This window comes from Terrapene carolina, unplaced genomic scaffold (genome assembly GCF_002925995.2).
Source record: "Terrapene carolina triunguis isolate 2854851 unplaced genomic scaffold, T_m_triunguis-2.0 Scaffold58, whole genome shotgun sequence".
NCBI classification, from domain to species: domain Eukaryota; kingdom Metazoa; phylum Chordata; order Testudines; family Emydidae; genus Terrapene; species Terrapene triunguis.
The window spans coordinates 100814216-100839551 of NW_020664409.1; the positions used below are offsets into that span (position 1 = coordinate 100814216).

The following is a 25336-nucleotide window of genomic DNA, read 5'->3' on the forward strand; positions in this document are numbered from 1 at the left end:
ACTTCATGAAACACAAAGCAAATAGACAATTATCTTCCAAAAAATGACTGAAGTACTTAAACTTGAGTCAATTACTGTACTGTGATGCTGCAGTTATGGTTGAAAAAGCACTTTTTAATCATAAACCCTTATTTACCAGCACTTCAACTTTTGGAAAAAAAATTCCCGTAGGCTTGAGTTTCTTGTGCTTATTTCCAGCCTAAGTATGACTTGTTTGGTGTGGAATGTTTGATAAAAATCTATCAAGCTGTTTGACGTATCCAAGCATGAAAAATTAGTGATTCACATCACTTAAAATTTTTCAGACTATATTTGCTCTTGGATAACAAACTGCAGCTTCTTTTTAAAGCCTCAAACTTGTTATGGGCTTAGCCCTCAGAGAGAATAAGCGCCTTTGACATAAAAAAGTATTACTTATTCATCACCCACATTTTAAGGTGGTTTACAGATAAATACTTAAAAGTGCCTTACTGCATCAAAACATCGCACAAACAATTTTGAGACTAGTATCTTAACTTCTGTCTTAGTTTCTCAGACCTGCAAAAATGGAATTAAGTGACCTGCTCCAGGTCTGATAATCTGTCAGAACCAGGAGCAGACTGCTAGAGCTGTGACTTCTAGTGCAGTGCTTAGTCCATTAGATCATATTGTTTAAATATATAATGCTCCAGATATATGCATGCTACTGTTACATGTGCATACAGAGGGCATGTCCATGTACTATTAAAAAAAAAAAATTAGCAAAATGCAGCATGATTTTTTTTATTTGTTCATGCACCCTAGCTCCCCTTTCTAAATCATTGTTAGCCCCTCACCCTGCAATGAGTTTTTCTGTGTGCATGCACATACGCGCACACACCAGCAATAACCACAAGTAGAGCTCACTGGCTGGACTGAAGCCTTGGTTTGCCTGCAGAGTGCATACATTCACTACTAAATTTTGTATGGGAAACAATAAAGGATACAACTCCAACTTGAGACAAATTATTGAGCAAGGGGACACTAGCAGGTTCCAAGAATGTTACTGAAATGTTTAACCAGAAAAAGATTCCAGGAGTCATAGGCTGTTTACATTCTTATCTCTTCCAAACAATCAAGGATTCATTTAGGTTCCTGCATCCCTGAGCCTATCTGTTCCTAGCATAGTGTCCCAGAAGAATCTACTGAACCTAATATTGTCTGCTCTGGAGAGAGGAGGGTGAGACAAAAGTCTGGTATTTTAATAAAACATGGAAAGGAATAAATAGGAAGTTATGAACACAATGAAGTTAGGAGTTAAGGATATGATCACTGAAATGAAGACAGAAGACAACAAAAATACCAATTTGTCAGAGAAACAGCTGTTAGATGAAAACAAGGTTTTAGAACAGACACTAAGCAGAACTAAAGATCAGATATAGAAGGCAAAAAAAATTATGTAATCCAACAGAAAGCCTATGTTCCTGATGTCAGAGACCGGGGCGTAGGCAGTCACACTAAGTGGTTGAGCAGGAGTCGGCAGCCAGGAATAGCAGTCAGAGGCCAAAGCTGGAGTCAGAAGTCAGGAATCAGAGCCAAGAGTCAAAGTTGAATTACTTGGAGTGAGGTGAGGCAGAAGCTATCACAGCCATGGGTGAATGCTTTGAGCAGCCACTGAACTGCAGCTGGGCTTAAGAGCTGGTCTGCTGACTCTTCCAACAAGTCAGACAGTGTAGCCAATTAGACATCCTACTACAGGCCAGCTGCACTCATTAGGTTGCCTTGAGACGGGTTCTGCTGCAGGCCCTGATTTCTGACACCTTATATAGAGACCAAATTTTCAAAGGGGCTTCAACCCAGCCAATCCTTTGCCTGTGCAACTTTGTACATTTATTTAGGCTAAGGGCATAAGTTTACAGTCTGCCTTGAGTAAGACCAGAACAGAGAAGAAATACTTACTGTCTTATCCACTCCCTCCCTGGTTCACTCCTTACTTTGGGGGAAGAAGGGGAATGGACAAGAGGAGTAAGTAATCTAGTACAGCAGATTAAATCCCCCTCCATGCCAGTTTAGCTGTTATCTGGCACACGAGAGAGCGTGAAGCCATGGCTTCATCTGTCCTCCCCCTGAAAAATAGTAAAGCCTTACAATGCTGAAGATATACCTTAAGAGATTCCATCTTTTGAAGTGTTTCTCTCTTTTGCAATTTGTGCATTTCTGCTCCATCCATCTTATCTCAGAGGTCCCAGGATATTAATTCTAGTAAGTCAGTGGGGGCTCTATGCATGCACAGGGTATGTCCAGATGGATCCAATTGCAGAAGGCAGGATTGGGGCATTAAGTGAGTTTATTACAAGGGAAACTAGGAAAGATCATGCGGATACAGGTGAACTTTGCAAGTTATCATGCTGTTTACAAATGTTTTGGAATTCATTTCTCTCAGTAAAGAAATGAATTATACTGGGTAGTCCCAATCTGTCAGTAACGGTTAGACTCTCTCTCTACAGCATTTATTAAATTGTAAACTGGAAAGATCTACAGGTACTTAAAGAGGTTGGTGAAATCTAACCCAAGTTGTCGTCACTTCTAATTCTCACTCAGAAACATCAATACAATATTTGTGGACTTGAAATTAAGAGAGAGAACTGCTGAACCTAAAAAACATCCATGATGTGGGGAAAAGGTTAATTGAGGGTCATCTGTTTTAAAGCTGTGCAAAAAATATCCATCTACCATAATAATGAACGTACAATAAATAGTGAATCAGCCTTATGAAAAATTAGCTCAACTCAAGCAGAGGGTTCCCATCCTCCAGTTTAAAGTCCTAAAATTCAAAGTGATGCTTTAGCTACAGTCTGTTTTTTTAAGTTTCCATATCTGTAATTTTGTTTCTCTGAGTGGAGACATCCATTTATCTGGATATCAGTGCTGGTTTAGGCCCGCCCAGTTCACATCAGTGTATATTTAGATTTTGTTTTTAAATTCAGGTTCTTCCAGCTGGAATACTGAAGCATTGTACTCTGACCCTAGAAAAGGGTTTCCCTAAAGCTGAAACTATATAAACATGGTAGAAATATTAACCACATTACAGAAAGTAAGATTATAAGAATTAAACAGTGTAATATCTACTTAGGTTTATCAAGAAAAGTTGAATATACAGGGATGGCCAGTGGATACCTCCATTATAAGAAATATTTAATTTCTCCCTCAAGCTTAAATACCGGACATTAGCCAGCTAATGAATATCTGCTGTCCTTTGATTTTAAGTAGGCATCTCTGTTGATCTCCATCCTGCCAAATTGTGGGTGGAAGGGTGGGGAGAATGGTTCCACAGGAACAAGAGGGATGGAAAGACTGTGCATCGCATCTGGCATCACAAGTTCTGGGTATTCACCTGTAGTTCCTGTATGGGGGTGGGAGAAGGAAGGGGATGTTTCATTCCTGATGGACGAGGAGGACTGAAGAAGCAGCACATTGTTTAATTTGGTTGGACCCTGGAAAGACGGAATCAAGGGTTATCCCAAATAACAATCCATGGTAATGATGACATTATGAGCACTGAATGAGGTATCTCCACTCTATATTGAAGATTCTTTGGTTCCCTCTGATATGTACCCTCAGCCTTCCCCTTCTTCTCTTAAAATGGGCAACTGCCACAGCTGCTTCTTTAAAAAAAAAAAAAAAAAAAAAAAAGGAAATTAAAGGTATCTTTGAGGACTGATCATGACCCTCGATAAGCACTAAAGATGGAGGGAATCACTAAAGAAGGCACGAATAGTGAGACTAGGAGAAGTAAGCAAATGCACCGGTCTTCAGGAAACTTCACTTACCTTAAAATGCAGTGGGTGCAAACAGAACCTGCTGTAGGGGCTTTGGAACCAGGCCACGTTTGGGACACTTTTCTCCATCACCAACTTCTCACATTACATTCATATTTATTGTCCACGGTCTGGATGGTGATATGAGTCGCTAGACCATTCTGCTGTACAACTGTGAAGCGAATCACCAGCAGGTGCAGTAAAGTAGGCTGGAGTAGGCCACACATAAATCTGGGAAAAGTTAGGACTACAGGGTTCTGACACTTACCTTTTCCTGCATGATTCTAGATATCTGGATGGTCCACTAACATTAGCAGGCTGACAGTATGGGCAGGAGTACTTTGTTGTGTTGTTGATGGAAGATATGGAAAAATGTCAAGCTGGGCTTGTCCACTGACAACCAGAAGGAGCTGGAAGGAATGTGATTCAGCACACGGGATGCCCTAAAACGAGAACACCACATTCTAATAACTAGAAATCCAGTTTAGTTAGATTTCTCAGCAATGTAAGAGTGAAAATTCTCACCCCTAAGTTCTCCATTTTGGTTAAGCAATGAGTGTAAAGCTATTCTCAGAGGCACTGGACTCAGATGGGAGTGCAGTGCTGCAGCAATCTAGCAGAGAAGTATGAATTTGAAGTACAACTAAAGCTGCCTTGCTTGCTGTGAAATCCTTGCCCGAGAGACACACAGACCACAAGATGCCTATATAAGAGAAGCCACCCAGACAATAACTACACCTCTACCTCGATATAACGCTGTCCTCGGGAGCCAAAAAATCTTACCGCGTTATAGGTGAAACCACGTTATATTGAACTTGCTTTGATCCATTGGAATGCGCAGCCTCCCCTCCCCCCCCAGAGCACTGCTTTACCGTGTTATATCCGAATTCGTGTTATATCGGGTCGCGTTATATCGAGGTAGAGGTGTATATTGGGTCTGATCCTGATCCCAATAAAATAAATAGGATTTTCCACTGACTTCACTGAAAGTAGCTCAAAGTATGCAAATCACTCTCATCAGAGAAGCATCAGTATCTGGTTTAATACAGCTTGTCCTCCTTCTGCAAAGATCAACAAAATCTGATTTTTTATTACTTGTAATGCCTAGAGGGCCCATCAGAGACAAGGGCCTATTCTACTATGCACTGCATACACACACTCCCTCAAAACAGCGCAAACCCCAAAGAACTTACAACTAAGGAATCATTGCATTCACTTTAAAATGTTAACCACTATAACCTTTTTTGTTTTTAACTATACTCAAGGACACACAGGATCTTTATTTAAAGAACTAAAACATTTCAACAAGTCTGTTTTGAAAAAATCCATCACTATCTCAATTTTCTAATTTACAGTCAGTAAATGGAAGAAGAGACTACAAGTTGCCAGATGAAGTTACAGCTATAAAGACAATTATTCTCATTTAATATGTATTGGAAGTTCTTTAAAAAAAAACAAAAAACAAAACAAAAAAACCCCAGTGAAATCTGAATATATGGAAAGAATCTTAGCATACAGTATTTAGCTTTTTAAGTGACTTCTTCCCTTATTAGAAACTGGTCTTGCCTCAAATAGATCTTCCAGTTTTTCAACATTTGAATCATTTCACTATTTAGAACACAGATGTTATATTCAGTATTGATTCCTATTTCAGCTAATCACTTTAAAGCAATTATACAGCCACAATCTGAACTGGAGAAGAGTGAGCGTTCTTTAACTGGAGCAATTCTCTCTCACACATTTTACTTTAAATTCTCATCATAATCTTTGAATTATTACTGTTAACAAAGGTGGATGTCCTCATCACAATCTCTATTAAAAGGACAGACGGCTTTACAAAACTACATAAAGTCAGAGTAGAGTTTCTATTTCATTAACCCCTTCAGTGTTTTGAAATTGATGACAAAGGTCCTGTTTAAACAGTCATCCTGTGTCTTTATACTGAAGAAGTCAGACACCTCTGGAAAGAATAAGCCTTTAGTGATTCAGCAGCATAGTCCTTCCCCTCCTCTAATAAATAAAACTCTTTGGAACGGCTTCCCCATTGATACTAGCTGCTAAAACACAGTCCTTTTGAGTGTTCAAATTTTAACTATGCCTAAAAAATAAAACTAAAGAGAAAATAAGAGTCCCAGGCCTGAGCCTGTTGAGTTCAGATAAATTGCAGAATTCCCCCGTGCCCATAATTAATCTAAAAACAAGCAAATTGGCTTATAAACTACCCATACTGCTCTTTCACAAAGGAATATTCATATGTACAACTCTTCTGTTTATTGCTATTTTATGCCAGCATTTCTATGGAAACATGTATTTTCAGACGACTTGGATGTGTATAAACAGAATAATTCACATAGAGAAAAATGTTGTTTCTGTGCCATGTAAACTACCATAACTACGAAAACTGATGGCATATAAAGTATGCAAGGCATGTTGCTAGGGGGGGGGAAAACAACAACCTGATTCTAGAACAACATACAAAAGAGCCCTATGTTTAAAACAGACTATAGACTTTAGGCCTAAATATACTTATTTTTCATAATAAAGCTCAATTTCCATATTCCTCCTACTGGTAGAAAAAATTAAAAAGAAGAGTTTACAGGTAAGAAAATCCATTCACTGTATACATGTGCTACTTGCTATCATAGCCTGACTACAGAGCTTTGCTGATGTTAGAAGTGACTTGGTTTAATTCCTTTTTTAAAAAAGCTCTGTTTTAGAACAAAAACTGTATACATTTCAAATTAGCAAAGCTATATCTGTACAAGTTTCAGTTATGGGTTGCTCTTGTCAGTTGCTATCATGTAAGACAGACAGCAAGATCTGTAGCTATCCGGTGTTATTCTGTAACTACTGCTACTGCTCCTTCCAACCTGGGCTGGAAATCTTTCCAACTACTTGAATTGGAGCCCCAGGCGACTTCACCCTTGGTCTGCTAAAGCCCTGCATTCCCCCTCCTCCTCACACATAGCCCATAGTCAACCAAGTAAAGCAACCAGCCATACAGTTTTAGTCATTTACATAAGCAAGAATTTACAAAATACATGTATTGTTCTGAATTTGCTGTTACTTTATGTTGACAAACATAGTATTCTAGAACAGATTATGGAGTTAACACAACCTGTTTCAGAAACAAACATTCTACTGCTTCTGACAGGAGGGAGACGTGCTTACCAGAGTCCAGGATGAAGTCAGTAGGATTCAAGTTCAAGCATCAAAAAGTACGTTCTGAGCCTCAGTGGGGAAGGAGCAATAGCCGTGAGATTGTAACCCATTAGGAAAAGGAGTCTGGACAGCACTTGTGCTGCAGGTGCTACTAAAACGCAATCCTGAATTGCTATGACAGCTATAAGAAATCACCTATTTATTAAATGGCTGGAGAAGGGAAGAATGGAGATATTGCCACCATATCTAGCTATCATAACAAAATGAAATATTAGAATCCCGGTATATGTGTCTTTCTTTGTAGGTTACTGGTCACCTTAGGCCCCGATCTTGCAAGCTGGTCTGGAGGGGCACAAAGGTCCACCCTCATTGAGCAGCTTTGCAGGACTGGAGCCTTACATTGTGAACTTTTCAGACAGACAACTGCAATGAGGAGATCCTGGTCTTGACTGGAGTGCCAAGCTACTACCAAAATATAAATAACCCATTTCACTGTCTTACCAGATGTCAAATGCCAGCTGCTGGGTACATTTTAGCATTATGTTAACTACAATGTTATAGGAGAAATACCATTAATTTTTGCTACAATTGAGAGGACTCAAATTAGAAAAATGATGGCATTTTTCTTTAAATATGTTTTCCAGTTTGAGGGCTTAGTTTGAAAGGGAAGTCCTGTTATTTCCCAACTTTTAAAGCAAACACAATACCAAGCATAAAATCTTGACTGTTAAGGTGTGATGTGACACAGCAAGACGACAAATGTGAGTTACAAAGACACTCTGAAAATGTGGTTTATTATTTACTTATTATTATTTTCTTATGTCATCCAAACATGTTTGTTTGTTACTGGGGTTTATTCAGACGTGCTAGGCTGCAGGAAGAGTTTTATTTACGATTTAAAGTCCACACATGTAGTTTACATGGGTTTTTCCACAGAGAAAACTCCTCTCCAGTCCAAAATATCGTTGGTTACTAGAGTGTCCTCAAAAGGGCATCCATACCAGTTGCACAGAAGGTTAAAATACTCTGAGAACATGTCTGCCAACTGCACAGAGAAAATCTAAGCAGTGCAGAAGGATGTTAGAGTGCTCAAGTAAACAGCTTACCACCATGCTAGGCCTGGTGTTCCCTCTCTATTATACAACGATGGGGGAGTCACTAGATTTGAAATAACTCTTTTAGTGCAGATCCAAATGTATGCTTTTGAAAACTGTGTGGAAAATTTCAAATGCTGTGTAAAGGGCCTGGTTTTCTAAACAGTGCTGGACACTTGCAACTTCCATTGAATTCCGTGTCATTTGCACGTGCTCTGGACTCTGGGGGGTAAGGGAAAAAACAAACAAACCAGAGAGAGTGAGAGAGAAAGAAAGTGTCATAGACTTTAAGACCAGAAGGGACAATTATGATCATCTAGTCCAGGGGTGAGCAAATTTTTTGGCCCGAGGGCCACATCTGGGTATGGAAATTGTATGGCAGGCCATGAATGCTCACAAAATTGGGGGTTGGGGTGTGGGAGGGGGTGAGGGTGAGGGCTCCAACTGGGGGTGAGGGCTCTGGGGGTTGGAGATGAGGGGTTGGGGGTGCACGAGGGTGCTCTGGGCTGGCACCGAAGGGTTCGAGGGCAGGAGGGATATCAGGGCAGGGGATTGGGGAACAAGAGGGGGTCAGGGGTGCAGGCTCCGAGCGATGCTTCCCTCCAGGGCTTTGGAGCGGAGCCCGGAGCTGGAGTGCGGAGCTGCAGGTTTTTGCCTGGAGCTGGAGCACAGCTCCAAAGCCCTGCTTACCTCAATCAGCTCCCAGAAGCAGCAGCATATTCCACATCCAGCTCCTATGGATGGAGGCACCGGCCAGGCAGCTCTGTGCGCTGCCCCATCCGCAGGCGCCACCCCTGCAGCTCCCATTGGCCGTGAACCCTCTGGCTGCCCCTACGTGTAGGAGCCGGAGGAGGGACATGCCGCTGCTTCCAGGAGCTGCACAGAGCAGGGCAAGCCCCAGACCCCGCTCCCCGGAAGGAGCTTGAGGGCCAGATTAAAATGTCTGGAGGGACGGATATGGCCCCCGGGCCGTAGTTTGCCCATCCCTGATCTAGTCTGACCTCTCATAGAACTTCGCCCACTCACTTCTGTGCTAGATCCATAACCTCTGTCTGAGCTACTGAAGTCCTCAAATCAGGATTTAAAGACTCCAAGTTAACGAGAATCCACTATTTACACGAGGTTAAACCTCCATGTGACCCATACCCCATACTGCTGAGGAAGGCAAAAAACCCCAGGGTCTCTGCCAATCTGACCCAGGGGAAAATTCCTTCCCAATCCCAAATATGGCAGTCAGTTGGACCCTGAGCATTTTGGCAATATCCAACAGCCAGACACCTGGGAAAGAATCCTCTCTAGTAACTCAAAGTCTCAAATAAGGCATCCAAAATTAACAGACACTTCTGTCAATTTTGGCCTCAATCTTTATGCTTCAGTTCCTGATCCATAAAACAGAATAATAATTCCACTTTACATCAGAGTATCCTGTGACGTAAAACTCATTTATGTTTACAAAGCACTCAAATGCTACAGTACACAGTGTCATAAAAAAAGCCCATGAAGAAATTAATCTATATTCACTTTAGGCTTTAGATGATACATAATAAAAGAGACATAGGGCCCCTTCACCCCCACACTAAACAAGGAAGTTACTGAATAGGTAATCATTCAGAGAGCACCCTCCACACCTTGTGCACTGAATGAGGCAAGGGTCCTGTGGAAAAAAATAGCATGTGACCACATAATTAAAGACTGTATTATGATGCATATGCAAAAGGGGGCTGAATTAAGGTTAGATGGACAACTTTAATCCTAGCATTTCCTAACTTTTAAATTGCACTTTGCAACCTTAAAGGTCTTTTAACAATTGTTTTATATACAGAAAAATAAGGACATGATTCAATTACTATGCAAGTCCATTGGAATCTTTCCAATTACTTCAATGACAGTTTAACTGGGCTCTTAATGTTTAAAACAAAAGAAAACAAAAAACCTACTAAAAACCTACCACGTGGGGAGAGGAGTTGGAAGAAGGCAGTAAACCAACATTTACCAGTTTCCGTACATTTTCATTGGGCATGTTTTTGTTCGTAATTAAACTTCAACATGCTAGTACTTTCAAAATGTAAACTTTAACAGCAAATATGTGAAAATATAACCCAATGCTATGCATAAGGACAAACTGAATCAATGAAGTCCACCAAGAGGTAGACTTATGCAGCACCTTCCCACATTAGTCCTTTCAATATGTTTAATATCTAGTGTACTACCCAAATGAGGCAGTTTGAGAAATGAAGTATTCTTTCTAAAACTTAGAACAATGATCATTTGAGAAAATTCAGGGTTATTAGTAATAATACTTGGTATTTGCATACTGTTTTATATCTTTAAATCTATACAGGATGTTCAGTTTCAGTCACCAATGCTTACCGCAGGTATAGGTAGCCAACAAAGTTGCAAAGTGGACATAAAATGATTTGGTAGCCCTTTATAACTGCTTTGGACAGGCGTTAGTAAACAAAGAGTAAGGCAGTATAGATTTAAAAAAAAAAAAAAACATTCTCAAAAGGTATTTATGGGGTTCTTTTCTAAGAGAGGAGGATGCACAGGCAAAGAGGAAGAAGAAAAGCAAGCCAGGCAAAGACAAAGAAGGAAATTAAACAATTCCGTGATGACCATTAAAAGTTATTTATGGATGGGGCCAAATTAAGATATTCTAGCTGCCTAAATCTATTACACAAATTTATACCAAAGCACATTAGTGCTTTTGGTACCAGCTATGAGAGAGAATTGTGTTTATTTTTTCCTACAAAGTAGCTCACTTCAAAACACTCCCTTTTATACTGAAAATGAATAACCTGTTAAGAATTAATGATTAACAGAGTCCTCAATGTTTTATATGGCAAAGCAAGATTTTATTTTATTATTCTAAAGTAGACTTTATGGTAAGATACAGCACAATAAAAACTCCAGTTGTGTAAATAAAGGTCTGATAATCAAATTCAGATTGGTAGTAAGAAGCAATAATTTGATAAAAATCACCAGAGCTGATGTTATCAGATATGCTAGTACAGGCTGGAATCCATCCCTTAGTGTCTAAAAAGATAAAGCAACTATAACTACTTCTGACTTTGTAACAGGCTCCTATGCTAAAACATGCAAACTGAAAGTTGTGGTTCTGTGAGAACTAAGGGATGCCTGCATACATATATTCCCAGCAGCTAAATTTCTCCTTCTGAGGTTTCATTGCTGTTAGTTATTATTGGGCATAGACTGCCTTTTAACCGAGCAATAGGCTTAGTAGTTCCCTAGCCACCTGGTGTGCGCGTTAAGACAATTCAATTTGTCACCGCATTCAAAAAATGAAAACTAATTATAATTGTGATTCTGAAGTCAAAGAACAGTACAGGCTGAGATACCCACGTCCAAGCCGAAGATCCCCTATCCTCAGAAAATATTAGCATTTCCCTATTGTGGCTAGTTGCCATAATAGCAACGATTAGATACATTGAAGACAGTTTTCAATTAATGGAGGTTAATGAAAAGTCAGAAGGAAGGGGGAAAGGAGAGCCCCATATTTTAAATGAACAAAATATCATAAGCCACCTTGGTAAAGAGATCAGCCTGATGTCTTCATAGCCGATTCAGGTTTTGAGCATGGACAGCACTATTTTAGGGCTATAGCTTTCCCCCTGTAAAGCCAGCAGAAGAGGGACCAACATCCTATGAAGCTCTGGAATGTTCACCTTCTGAAATTTCCCTGGAACGTTCTGTAGGATTTGGAAGGGGGGTGGAGGGTAGGCTGCAAGAGAGGCAGGGGACTAGAACTCATCCAGCATCACTGGTGCCGCAGCAGCCCCAATGTTTTAATGATCTAAAGCCAGATGAAGGTGCCTCACCTAGTACTGCAGGCTTCAATCTTCTCACTGTGGAGAAAATCAAATCCCATTCTGTGCATGAAAGGAAGTGTGAACGTCATTTGGGGTTGGGTCAGAGAGTCAGGCTTACAAAGCTTCCATTGGGAGGAAGGACTGGAACAATGTATTTTCCCTTTAAGGATTCAAGAGAGAGATTCAATATGCTGAACTTCTGTTCAGTAAATAGCCTGCATTACAGCACAAACAGGCAGGTGGCATGTATGTTTAAGTCCAGGAAGAATGAGAGGCACAAACATACCTCTTAAACGTGCCCTATTTCTCTGGATCTTTTGCGTCCAGCTCAGACAATATCCCAGAAGCAAAGAGGTACCAGTATGGGAATGTAGCTGTGCAATGGCACCAAAACTAAGTAAAAGCTTTAAAGCTACCTAAACTCCACTAAACTTTATTACCAATTAAAAAAAAATAGGAAATGTTGGTAACAAAAACAAACACCTCTGGGCATGGAGCCTGCACCACACCTCTGGACATGGAGCATAGCTGTGGAAAAGAAGGAACTGAAGCTGTTGGGAACCACATGGCTTCTTTAAACACCTGCTCTGAAGATTTTGTGCTGCAAAACAGTGCAGTGCGCTCTTTACGGTCAAAATGGGCTTTGCTTTTCTAGAGGTTCCCAAAGATCAATGGTGAGTGGGTATCATAAACATACAGCTAAGGGTAGCATAAAATCCCTCCTGAGCAGCTGTACTGAATCCTTACCTGTAAGGGGCTAAGAAGCTCAAATAACCTGGTTGGCACCTGACCAAAAGGACCAATAAGGAAAGAAGATACTTTCAAATCTCGGGAGGGGGGGGGGGGGGGGGGGGAGGTTTTGTTTGTGCTCTCTTTGTTTGTTCCCTCTCTGGAGGGAGAGAGAGAGAGACCAGGCAGGTAAAACATCTCCTGAAACCATACCTGAAATGATTAATCTAAGATTACAAAAATTGTAAGTAAAGGGCAAGGAAATGCGTTAGATCAGTGGTTACCAAACTTGTTCAACCGCTTGTGCAGGGAAAGCCCCTGGCAGGCCAGGCCGGTTTACCTGCTGCGTCCGCAGGTTCAGCCGATCGCGGCTCCCGGTGGCCACGGTTCGCTGCTCCGGGCCAATGGGAGCTGCTGGAAGCGGCGTGGGACGAGGGACATACTGGCCGCCGCTTCCAGCAGCTCCCACTAGCCTGGAGCAGTGAACCACGGCCACTGGGAGCCGCAATTGGCCGAACCTGCGGCTGGTAAACAAACCGGCCCGGCCTGCCAGGGGCTTTCCCTACACAAGCAGCATCCCAAGTTTGGGAAACACTGCATTAGATTATCTTTTGTTTTAGCTTGTGAATTTTACCTATGCTAAGAGGGAGTTTTCTTCCTGTTTTTTTGTAACTTTGAAGCTGAGCCTAGAGGGGAATCCTCTGTGTTTTAAATCATTTTATTACCCTGTGAAGTTACCTTCCATCCTGATTTTTGCAGGTGTGATTCTTTTACTTTTTCTTTAAATACAATTCTTCTTTTAAGAACCTGATTGATTTTCAGTGTCCTAAAAACCAAGGGGTTTGGTCTATGCTCACACTGTAACCAATTGGTTAGTAGATTATTATCAAGCCTCCCCAGGAAAGGGGGTGAAGGGGTTTGGAGGGAATATTTTGGGGAACAAGGGACTCCAAGTGACCCTTTTCCTGAATTTTTGTCTAAATAACTTGGTGGTGGCAGCAATACCATCCAAGGACAAGGAAAGGATTTGTGCCTTGGGGAAGTTTTTAACCTAAGCTGGTAAAAATAAGGGGTCTTTCATGTGGATCCCCACATTTGTAACCCAGAGTGGGGAAGGAACCCTGACAGTGTCGAAAACTGTAAAATGCAGAGGCAACCTTGAAGAAAATAACTCATTTGTTCAAATATATCAACTGCCAGTTAAGCCATTGGTGAACTTTCTGATCCTAATTATTTCATTGAATATCAGTGGTCACATGTGTAATACATTACCACAAATTGCAACTACTTGCAGCTAGTTGCAATACTATACTTGTACACAAAAGATGCCCTAAATACCTGCCCATTCAAGAGCAAGTTCTAAAGAAATCCTGTCAGCATAAGATATACACTTGCAGCTCTAATATTAAATTGACCAATAGCTAAGACTAATTTAATGGAAACAAAAATGGTGCTCAGCGATCCCTGAAATAACAAATGCAATTCTGAATTAACTGTGAGATATAGTTACCTTTTTAAATTTTATGGCAGATACAGTAACTTTCTACCTAGTAACTGCTCAATTGATGACAGTAGCAAATGTAATTTAAATTATGTCTAACTTGCTATGAAAACTAAACTATTGTGAGAAAATAAGGACAGAAGCCTTGGATCTTCTGAAACAAACTCTTCAGTGACACTTGCAGACCTTGTACTTGGCTGAACTGCACTGTCTCAGCCAACAGAAACAAGGAAGTGTCTGGATGAAGAAAGTCCACTAAGGCCCTTATAGTATTTTAATATATTATATACGAGTGTTAACCCACTATTTTTTTTTTGTTCTCTAAATAGGTGTCTAATTCTTTATTATATACTAGTTGCTCCATTTTGCACTTTGACTTATTCTTACATATGGCTATGTGTCTGAATTCTTGCAATGTCAAGTTGTTCTTCAGCTTTAATTTATGCTCCCTTGTTCTTGTGTTTGACTCCAGATCAAACAGCTTGTAGTAAGTACACCTTAGCTTTCTTTTTCCTGTAGGATTCAATATGCCTCAGAAGAGCCCTCAACATGCAGCAATAGTAGGTAGGACACTCCTTGTGAATATTTTGTTTTCTTTTAATATCTTTCTAACCTTCACTTTTACAGAAATATAGACCTGTCTTATAATTTATAACTGTTCAAAAATGTTAACTATGGCATCAACAGGATCATTCAGTACAATATCCTTTTATATTAAAAGTAGTATGTACAATTTTTTAGTGTGACCTCTAGACCAAAAAGAATCTGGATAACTTCTCCTGTTATACTTCATGCCTTTATTTAGGCACCCTAGTAATTAATATTAAGTATTAAGAGGACACAAAGTTATTTGCACCCAGCCCAGTCACAGAACCTTCTCTGCATTTAGCATTTGTATTCCAGTGCTGTCCAGGAGCCACAGAGATTGGGCCAGGCATTGTATGTGCATATTGTTAAGACAGCCCCTGCTCCAAAGAACTTTCAATCTAATCGGACAATACAGGCAAAGAAAAGTAGACTGACAACATACAAGCAAGGTTTCGGAAGTGCATGTCTTAATACTTTATTTAAAAAAAAACCCTGTGCCCTTCCACCCTCTCCCCCATTGCATTATTCAGGTGCCCCAGCCACTCTATTCTCACACCGATGTCCCAAATTACAGACCTGTACTCCATCCTACCCACCCCACTGAGATGGATATAAAGAGAAAAAAAAAAACATGCACCACACCAAACACATAACTGTGTCTGTGTAATTTAAAGATTTGATAAAAAAAAAAAATGCCTTTCAGTCCAGATGATTCCATCTGCTCTTGCCTCACAGAGGGGTTGGGAAGCTCCTATCTCCACAGGTGCTCCCTTGGGGGGAATGATAGGGGCTGGCAACTAGGATTTTCCTGCCCTTCAGTTCATGCAGCTCCAGCCATTCTGCCTCCATACCTTCTCAAAGTTTCTACCGCCTGACTGTTTCATAAAATATATATTTAAATGCATTCCATTTTCATATGCTAGTTTTGTACTTAGAATGCACGAAACATTTCGCTCAGGCTTCTAGTTAAGAATTTGATTACTCACCTCTTTTGTACTGACTGCCATCTGCCCACTCCTCCCTCCTTTCTGCCTCAGACAAAAGCAGAATTTGTGTCATCTCCTGAGCAAATTTTTATCACCTTACTGCACATTCCTTCTTCCAGGTCACTGAGACATACAGTGAACAAACTTGGTTGTGAAACTGATCCCTGGAGCACTCCAATCATTGCTCCCAACACTGACTCTACTTGCAGAGAGGACAATTTGCCACATGAGATTTTTACAAATATAGAATAAATATTTAAGACAGTAAGTAGATTTGATATTAAGGCTTCTTTGGGGCAAAGCATCAATTTATAATTTTAAATTTAAGTTTTCTATTTCAACAGTACACATATATCCCAACTATATGCAGAGGGGTAAACAGTTCTCTGATGCACAGGAATTTTAACACTCCCCTCTCAGCAAGGGTAGAATGGTACAGCTAAATCTCACATATGCTGAAAAGGACACTCTTGGGTTCATTATGTATTTCCAATCTGGTCCTTTTATTAGTATCTGAAATGTTCATTTCCTAAATTGTACATGACAGTCACTTAAAACTCCATCTGGTATTTCTGATTTATACAGGGAAATTCCATGCTAAAATATGTGTAAATTTTTTAACAGTGAGTGTAATTAACCATCGAACAATTTATGAAGGGTTGTGGTGGATTCTCCATCACTGACAATTTTTAAATCAAGATTGGAGGTTTTTCTAAAATATATGCTGCTCTATGAATTTTTTCAGGTAAATTCTATGGCCTGTGTTATACAGGAGGTCAGACTAGATTATCACAATGGTTCCTTTTAGCCTTGGAATCTATAAACATTAAAAGCACTGTATTTCCCCCCCCCAAAAAAATCACAAAAATTCTCAGACAAAAAGATTAGGGAGCAAAGACTGCAAATATCTCAGTATTTGGGAGAGTTTTATAACAAATACAGTTGCTATGGATCTCTACTAAATCTCACACTACAGCAACACTTTCACATTTGAAAGTTCTTGCACATTTGGAGAAACAGTCCCAAACAATGGTTCTGAAAGTGGACAGTTAAATGTAAATACCCACCTCTCTTCGGTAATTGTATATTGTCTTAAAGAAGATACAAAGTTTGTTGTATTTGTATAAAAATGACAGTAGTGAACAAACAAGAGTAAAGCAATCCAGTTAGAGCACTTCTCGGTTTTTGACTTCACTGATGTAAGATGTATGTAATTTCAGGACAGGATTTTCTCCTACTTTTCAGTTCTGCGGGCACTGACACAGTGATGGTTTGGGTGACCTTCAATGTGAATTTTCCAGGTTTTCTTTTCTTTCTTTTTTTTTTTTTTTTTAAAAAGTATAACCGTAACTCTGAATTTCCACACAAACATTTGTGGATTTTGAAAAAACAATAATGATCTCAAGTGTTTTAGTCCTCTAATCATGGTTGACATTTAAAATCCTAAACCCAATTTGTGTGTTTTGCCTGGGCATTTTCCTGTTTTTTTAAAAATGTGTCAGAATTGCTCAGTTATAAGAGTCCTTGCTTAGGTTACAGGAGCGGTGCCAGGGTTTTTGCCGCCCTAGGCGGCAGCGCTCCTCCTCTGAGCATTCAGGGGACCTGGGGTCTTCGGCGGCGGTCCTTCCGCTCTGCATCTTCAGGGCACTTCGGTGGCGGGTCCCAGAGCGAGTGAAGGACCCGCCGCCGAATTTCCACCGAAGACCTGGAGCGGAAGGACCCCCCGCCACCGAATTTCCGCCGAGGGCAGCAAAATGCCGCCCCCAAATCCTGCCGCCTAGTGGAAGCTCCGGCCCTGTTAGGTTATGAACTTCACAAGGATGGACCCTGCTCCTCTTCAGATACCCAACCTGCTTATCACACCCAACACAAGGAGACGGAGCTAAATATGTTGTGAAGAAGGGAGTATATAATGTGAGTTTATACGTGAAACTATTTTTTTTGTCTACACTACCACTTTTGTCAGTAAAACTTTTGCCAGTCAGGAGTGTGAAAACATTCCTGACTGACAAAAGTTTCACCGGCAGAAGTGCTGGTATGGACAGCGTTATACCCGCAGGAGACTCTCCTGATGACATAGCTAATGCTGCTTGTTGGGGATGGTTTAATTATGCTAGCAAGAGAGAGTTGTGCCACTGTACGGTCTGTAGTGTAGACATAGCCTTAAAGACTAAATGGTCCTGTTTCTTCCCAGACCAGCACTACTATTCATTTCCCAAAACGGCATTCGCTTTCTCACTCTCCCTCCAAACATACTCTCTCCTCTGCATATGGTTCCTTACATGCTATTCCTCTTCTAGAGCTGTGGATTTTTTTTAAATGCCTATCAAGCCTCATCAGGTATGAAAAAAACACTTAAATAATTAGATAATTCTGCCGATTCCCACCCTAGAACCAGCCAAAGGCACATGCTCTCATCAACAGCAACAGATAAGCTTGGTGTCTATTAGCTCCACAACAGCTTGGAAATAACAAAAAAAGTTACTTCATCAGTCAATCTTCTTACTCTTATCTCCCAAACAACATGCCCAATTTACTTAAAGATATCCAGAAACATTACATTCTGACAAAATTCCTGTCAGTAAAGTTTCAGGAAAACAGATTTAGTGAGCAGGGAAGCAGAAGGATTTTTTTAAAAAAGGCATTTAATAATGGAAGATTAGTTTCAACCTTAACTATGAAAAGAAGATAGTATCTCCCTTATGCACGACTGAACACTGACCATAGAACAAGGTCACAGAACCAGTTTATTTAAAGGCAGAATTCCTTTTTGGGCCCAGATAAGAACATAAGAATGGCCATACTGGGTCAGACCAAAGGTCCATCTAGCCCAGTATCCTGTCTGCCGACAGTGGCCAATGCCAGATGTACCAGAGGGAGTGAACCTAACAGGTAATGACCAAGTGATCTCTCTCCTGCCATCCATCTCCACCCTCTGACAAACAGAGGCTAGGGACACCATTCCTTACCCATCGTGGCTAAGCGCCATTAATGGACTTAACCTCCATGAATTTATCTAGTTCTCTTTTAAATGCTGTTATAGTCCTAGCCTTCACAACCTCCTCAGGCAAGGAGTTCCATGGGTTGACTGTGCACCGTGTGAAGAAGAACTTCCTTCCGGGACCCCCTGCCACTTAATCCAACCCCCCGCTCCCCGCCCCCTTACCAAGCCGCTCAGAGCAGCATGTCTGGCCACGGCGCTGCCCAGCCAGAGCCAGACACGCTGCTGCGCTGCCCTGCAGGAGCGCGCAGCCACGCCACCCAGAGCACTGCCCGCGCGGCGGCATGGCTGTGGGGAAGGGGGGACAGCGGGGGAGGGGCCGGGGGCTAGCCTCCCCGGCCAGGAGCTCATGGGCCGGGCAGGACGGTCCCGCGGACCACCATAGTTTGCCCACCTCTGATCTATCTCCACATCCAGCACTGGAGGTAAAGTGATGTAGGAGCATTGTCCATTACTGGATAGTACCTGGAGAACTAATTGTGTTGTACTCCAAGTTACTTATCTAAACCAGCCATGTAACGTTTGAGCATACCCTTAGAGTGTTAGTAGCAAATTTGTGTGTAGACATTTGACATAGTAGAGGACTAATAACTTTTTACTACTGATTTCCAAGGCCTAAAAGTTGTGTGTGAGAGAGGAGAGAATTGCAGGATGTGATGTAGAGTACACTTTACATGAATATTCAAGTAGCACACAAGTCACTACCTGGAACCATTAGACACAAACGACTCAAGGAAATGCTGATGTCACTCCCATATATGTTTTGGCAGCACTGGCTTTCCATATGCCAAGATAAAAATAATATAAGTTTCTCCAATCCAATGGATAACAGTTGTTAAAGAGTAACAAACCTCACCATTTTATTGTTTCATTAGGATTCTGAAGATAAACAGCCTTTTTTAGGGAAAAATAAAAAAGTTATAAACTACATCAGGATACTAAATTGAGGAATATAATCCATGGAGATTTGGAACTTTACAATGGTTACAGTAAGCATCTAAAGAAAAAGAATAACAAAGCAAAAAGGTATGTAGGCAGGAACACATATTTGTGCCCAATACTTACGGAGAAAAGGGTTCAAGTTTAATTTATCCACGTTAAAAATATGACCTCTGTAAAACTGCTGAGATCAATGAACATAAGAACGGCCATACTGGGTCAGACCAAAGGTCCATCTAGCCCAGTATCCTGTCTTCTTTTTTGAACACTGTTGTAGTCTTGGCCTTCACAGCATCCTCTGGCAAGGAGTTCCACAGGTTGATTGTGAGTTGTGTGAAAAAATACTTCCTTTTGTTTGTTTTAAACCTGCTGCCTATTAATTTCATTTGGTGACCCCTAGTTCTTGTGTTATGAGGAATAAACAACACTTCCTTATTTATTTTCTCCACACCAGTCATGATTTTATAGACCTCTATCTTTTCCAAGCTGAAAAGTCCCAGTCTTATTAATCTCTCCTCATACGGAAGCCGTTCCATACCCCTAATCATTTTTGTTGCCCTTTTCTGAACCTTTTCCAATTCCAATGTATCTTTTTTTGAGATGGGGCAACCACATCTGCACGCAGTATTCAAGATGTGGGCGTACCACGGATTTATAGAGAGGCAATAGGATATTTTCTGTTTTATAATCTATCCTTTTCTTAATTATTCCCAACGTTGTTGGGTTTTTTGACAGCTGCTGCACACTGAGTCCACAACGATCCCAAGATCTCTTCCTTGAGTGGTAACAGCTAATTTAGACCCCATCATTTTATGTGCATAGTTTGTATTCTATTTTCCAATGTTGCATTTATCAGCATTGAATTTCATCTGACACATTGTTGCCCAGTCACCCAGTTTTGTGAGATCCTTTTGTAGCTCTTCGGTTTGCTTCGGACTTAGCTATCTTGTGTAGTTTTGTACCATCTGCAAATTTTGCCACCTCACTGTTTACCCCTTTTTCCAGATCATTTATGAATATGTTGAACAGCACTGGCCCCAGTACAGACTCTTGGGGGACAACACTATTTGCTTCTCGCCATTCTGAAAATTGACCATTTGTTTCCTATCTTTTAATCAGTTACCAATCCATGAGAGGACCTTCCCTCTTATCCCATGACAGCTTACTTTGCTTAAGAGCCTTTGGTGAGGGACCCTGTCAAAGGCTTTCTGAAAATCTAAGTACACTATATCCACTAGATTCCCCCTTGTCCACATCCTCGTTGACTCCCTCAAAAAGTTCTAGTAGATTGTAAAGGGGAACTTGTGCCTCACCAAAAACCATGTTGACTCTTTCCCAACAAATTATGTTCATCTATGTCTGACAATTTTGTTCTTTACTATAGTTTCAACCAGTTTCCCCGGTACTGAAGTTAGGCTTACCGGCCTGTAACTGCGAGGATCACCTCTGGAGCCCTTTTTAAAAAGTGGTGTCACATTAGCTATCCTCCAGCCATCTGGTACAGACGCTGATTTAAATGGTAGGTTACAAACCAGTTAGTAGTTTCGCAATTTCACATTTGAGTTCCTTCAGAACTCTTGGGTGAATACCATCTCTAATGATACCTCGGTCTGGGACAGTTCCTCAGATTTGTCACCTAAAAAGAATGGCTCAGGTTTGGGAATCTCTCTCACATCCTCAGCTGTGAAGACCGATGCAAAGAATTCATTTAGTTTATCCGTAATGGCCTTATCATCCTTGAGTGCTCCTTTAGCATCTCGATCGTCCAGTGGCCCCACTGGTTGTTTAGCAGGCTTCCTGCTTCTGATGTACTTACTTTTTTGGTTCTCTTACTATGTTTTTTAAATGGGGATATACATTTAAGTTGAGCCTCTATTATGGTGTCTTTAAAAAGTTTCCATGCAACTTGCAGGGATTTCACTTTTGGCACTATACCTTTTAATTTCTTTTTAACTTCCTCATTTTTGTGTATCCCCCTTTCTGAAATTAAACGCTACTGTGTTGGGCTGCTGTGGTGTTTTCCCCACCACAGGGATGTTAAATTTAATTATATTATGGTCATTATTACCAAGCGGTCCAGCTATATTCACCTCTTGGACCAGATCCTGTGCTCCACTTAGGACTAAATCAAGAATTGCCTCTCCTCTTGTGGGTTCCAGGACTAGCTGCTCCAAGAAGCTAGTATTTAAAATGTCAAGAAACTTCATCTCTGCATCCCATCCTGAGGTGACATGTACCCAGTCAACATGGGGAGAGTTGAAACCCCCCGTTATTACTGTATTTAAATTTTTATAGCCTCTCTAATCTCCTTGAGCATTTCAGTCACTATCACCATCCTGGTCAGATGGTCGGTAGTATATCCCTACTGCTATATTCTTATTATTCAAGCATGGAATTACTATCCATAGAGATTCTATGGTAGTTTGGTTCATTTAAGATCTTTACTTCATTTGATTCTACACTTTCTTTCACATATACTGCTACTCCACCCACAGCATGACCTGTTCTGTCCTTCTGATATATTGTGTACCCTGGTTTTATTGTGTCCCATTGATTACCCTCATTCCATCAAGTTTCTGTGATACCTAGTATATCAATATCCTCATTTAATACGAGGCACTTTAATTCACCCATCTTATTATTTAGACTTCTAGCATTTGTATATAAGCACTTAAAAAAATTGTCACTTTTTAGCTGTCTGCCATTACATGATGTAATTGAATGGGACTCTTTCATTTGACTTTCTCATCATATCCTACCCTAGAGTGACCTGCTGACTCAGTGCTGCTTGCACAAATTAAAGATGCCTGGGGTAGTGATGAAACTGGGTTCTTTGTATTTTCAGGACTCCTGAATGTTAAAGATTAAAATTAAATGTAACTTGTTTTGTTATAGGAAAGGGAAACAGCTCCTTTCTTTTTGTAATTTCACTGTGCCCTTTTGGACATGTCCATCCCTTACCCTCCACATATCTAGCAGTTTCCCCGAGGGGACGTCTAAACGTTAAAACGGACTATGCCAATTACATATAAAAACTTTAAAAGTGATACTTTGTAGTTCAAATTACTGGAGAAAACCTAGATATTGTCAAATAAATCCTCTTTTTTGCCCTGTACATATGCTTGCACCTTTCCATAAAAGCCAGAAATAGAAGGAAAACTGCTTGCCAAATGGAATCTGAAAACCAGAATTATAGTAAAACTTTAAGAGTAATTTTTTTTTTAGTCAAATTCACTCCAGGAAACTGCTGAGTTTGTTTCTATGGAGACTTTAAGCTGCTTGATAATTTTTTTAAAAAGCAACATATCACACCAGTTACATAAATCAGTCAGCTGAGACATGAAAGTGTTCCTTGACGTTGAAATATTATTTACACTTCATTACCAGGTCTGGGAACTTCCTGTCATCAGCCTTCCTTATTACTTTCCTGCAAAAGTACTGGCAGACAGACTCAGGTGGCATTCAGTCAATGCTCTGGCAAATACAAAAACTGTACTGTGATAAGTTGCAAACTGATTGCAAAGATGTGTTCTTGAGCATATCAAGTACATCAGGGTACTTCTCTCCCAAAACAGAAAGGTTAGCATTTCTCACTCATTTCAGACATGTGCCTATTTAGATAGATGCACTTTTAAAAAATATTATGTCCACTCTGCTCCTCTAATCGTGAAACAAAGATTAACTCTATTCTACGCAAATACAGCAAAAAGCCCACACTGAAGCTATTCTCACCTTGAAGTTGTGGTACCTTAAATACTCGAGTATAGCACCTTGCAAATAGTGCAATGGAACAGGTTAGGACTAAACAGAAGTGTTGTCTCTTTTCAAATCCATCCGCTACATGAGAATTTGTCACTCAGCATAGATTTCCTGGAAGCATGACTGCAGTACAAATAAGTAATCTACCATTACCAGAGTAGGTAAGCAAGTCAATCATTAACATATTTATTCGCATTCACACGTCAGGGTATAGAAATATTATCCCTAATTTACAGAGTGGGAACAGAGGCACAGAGAGACTATGTGATTTGTACAAGGTCACACAGGAACTCTGTGGCAGAGCAGGAAGTTGAACCCCGATCTCCTAAATCCCAGGCTACTGCCCTAAATACAGGACCTATCCCTCCTCTCTAAACAATTTCTGTTTGCCTGTATACTTACAGTTTGTGATTTCACATGCAATCTAGTGTTTTGCCTCAGGTCTAACCCTCTTGTGGGTTAGAGTGTGTGGACCAACTACTCCTTCTGCCGGCTGATGGTCCTGATAACTCACTCTTTTGAAGTGCATGGTTTGTGCCCCAGATCCTGCATTTTGATCCTTTACCCCAGAATCCTCATTTGTGGGAAGACTACAATTTATCCCTAGCATCTGCTTCCTGAAGGCTCCATAAGTGGCACCTTGAGTGGAGAATGCTGCTTATGCCCCATCCCACAATCTTGCCCTTCAGAGCCATAGCTTCCCACTTCCAACATCAGTTTCTTTGGGTAATAGGAAAAGCGCTATTGGACAGCCCATCCCACTTGAGAATCTAGTTCTCAGGAAGATGGAGCAGTCAGTGGGTAGCCTCATTTCTTCATTTTGCCCACCCCCACTTTGATAGGGCCATCAGAGCAAGAGCAAAGAGGTGGGGAGAGGAAGGGAAGAGCGGTCCTTCCCCTGCTGCTGCCCCCCCCCAACTGGGTGGGGGGATGGGAAGAAAAAGCAGCTCTTCTCATGCTACCTCCCCCACAATACAGGGCCAACGGGGGAGGGGAGAGAAGAGAGGTCCTTCCCATTCCACCCCCTTCCCCAATTCAGGGCAAATGGGTGGGGGAAGGGAAAGGTCCTTCCCAGGCTGATCCTTTCCCCACTACAGAGCCAGTGGGGGGGGGGGGGGGGAGGAGAGAAATCCTTCCCACACCACCCCCTTCCCCAACACAGGACCAACTGGGGGGAAGGGAAGGGAGGTCGTTCCCCTCCCCCCAGCAGAGAACCCCACAGTGTGGGGCCCCAGGACAACGTGAGGGAAGGGGGAGCCCTCCTGCCCTGCCCACCCGGCCTGGCCCCAGTGCCCCGTACTGGGGGAGAAGCAGGGATCCTTGCTCCCCCCGGGCCGTGCCCCAAGGCGAGGCCCTTGCCCCCTCCCCCGCGAGCCGCCGGCCAGTGGTGCAGGGCTCTCAACCCGCCCCTACCTGTGACGGGATGGGGGCTCCGGCTCCTCCCGCGAGCGGGGCTGGGCCGGGCCCGGCCCGTCTGGCCGGGGGACGCCCCGAGTGCCGCGGGGCGGCCGGCTCGAGCCCCGCTCCCGGCCCCCCGCCACTCCGGCCGCCTCTCCTCCTCGCCTTTAGTTTGACCTTTTCCGTGTCTCTCCGCTCCCGTCTCCGACACTCTTTGACGTCAGTCCCATAGCAACCAATCCCCGCCCCCTCCAACTCTCGCGCTCGCACACCGGGTGGGCGGGGAACCCGGCTCAGAGTAGCCAATCAGCGCACAGGCCGCCGCTTCTTCAATCCTCCCCGCCGCTCGGGCGGGCGCGCGCGCGCGCCGCTGCCTCGTGGCCTGGAGGCGCGCGTGCCGGACCTGGGGGTGGGAGGGGCGGAAAGAGGGTGCTCGGCGGCGCGAGCGGTCTGTGTTGCCGCTACACCTGTGCCTGCATGTGCCAAACCCAGCATGCGTGCAACGGGCAGCGGCTGCACCCTGTCCACAGGCATCGCGTGCACCGGCCTCAGTCACTGTGCCCCTGGGGTGCG

The 25336-nt window shown here is 42.0% G+C and overlaps 1 long non-coding RNA gene across 2 annotated transcripts; it reads right to left on the reverse strand.

The window, feature by feature from the left end:
- Positions 1 to 953: 953 nt before the first annotated feature.
- On the reverse strand, positions 954 to 24838 carry LOC112119601. 2 transcript variants are annotated; one of them, XR_003899927.1, is made up of 5 exons: positions 24779 to 24838; positions 23339 to 23488; positions 4045 to 4219; positions 3353 to 3452; positions 954 to 1064 (listed from the first exon to the last, which is right to left on the reverse strand). It is a non-coding gene; the product is annotated as an uncharacterized LOC112119601 (long non-coding RNA). The 2 variants fall into 2 exon arrangements; XR_002909128.3 differs by lacking the exon at positions 954 to 1064 and having other exon boundaries at positions 1170 to 3452.
- Positions 24839 to 25336: the final 498 nt, after the last annotated feature.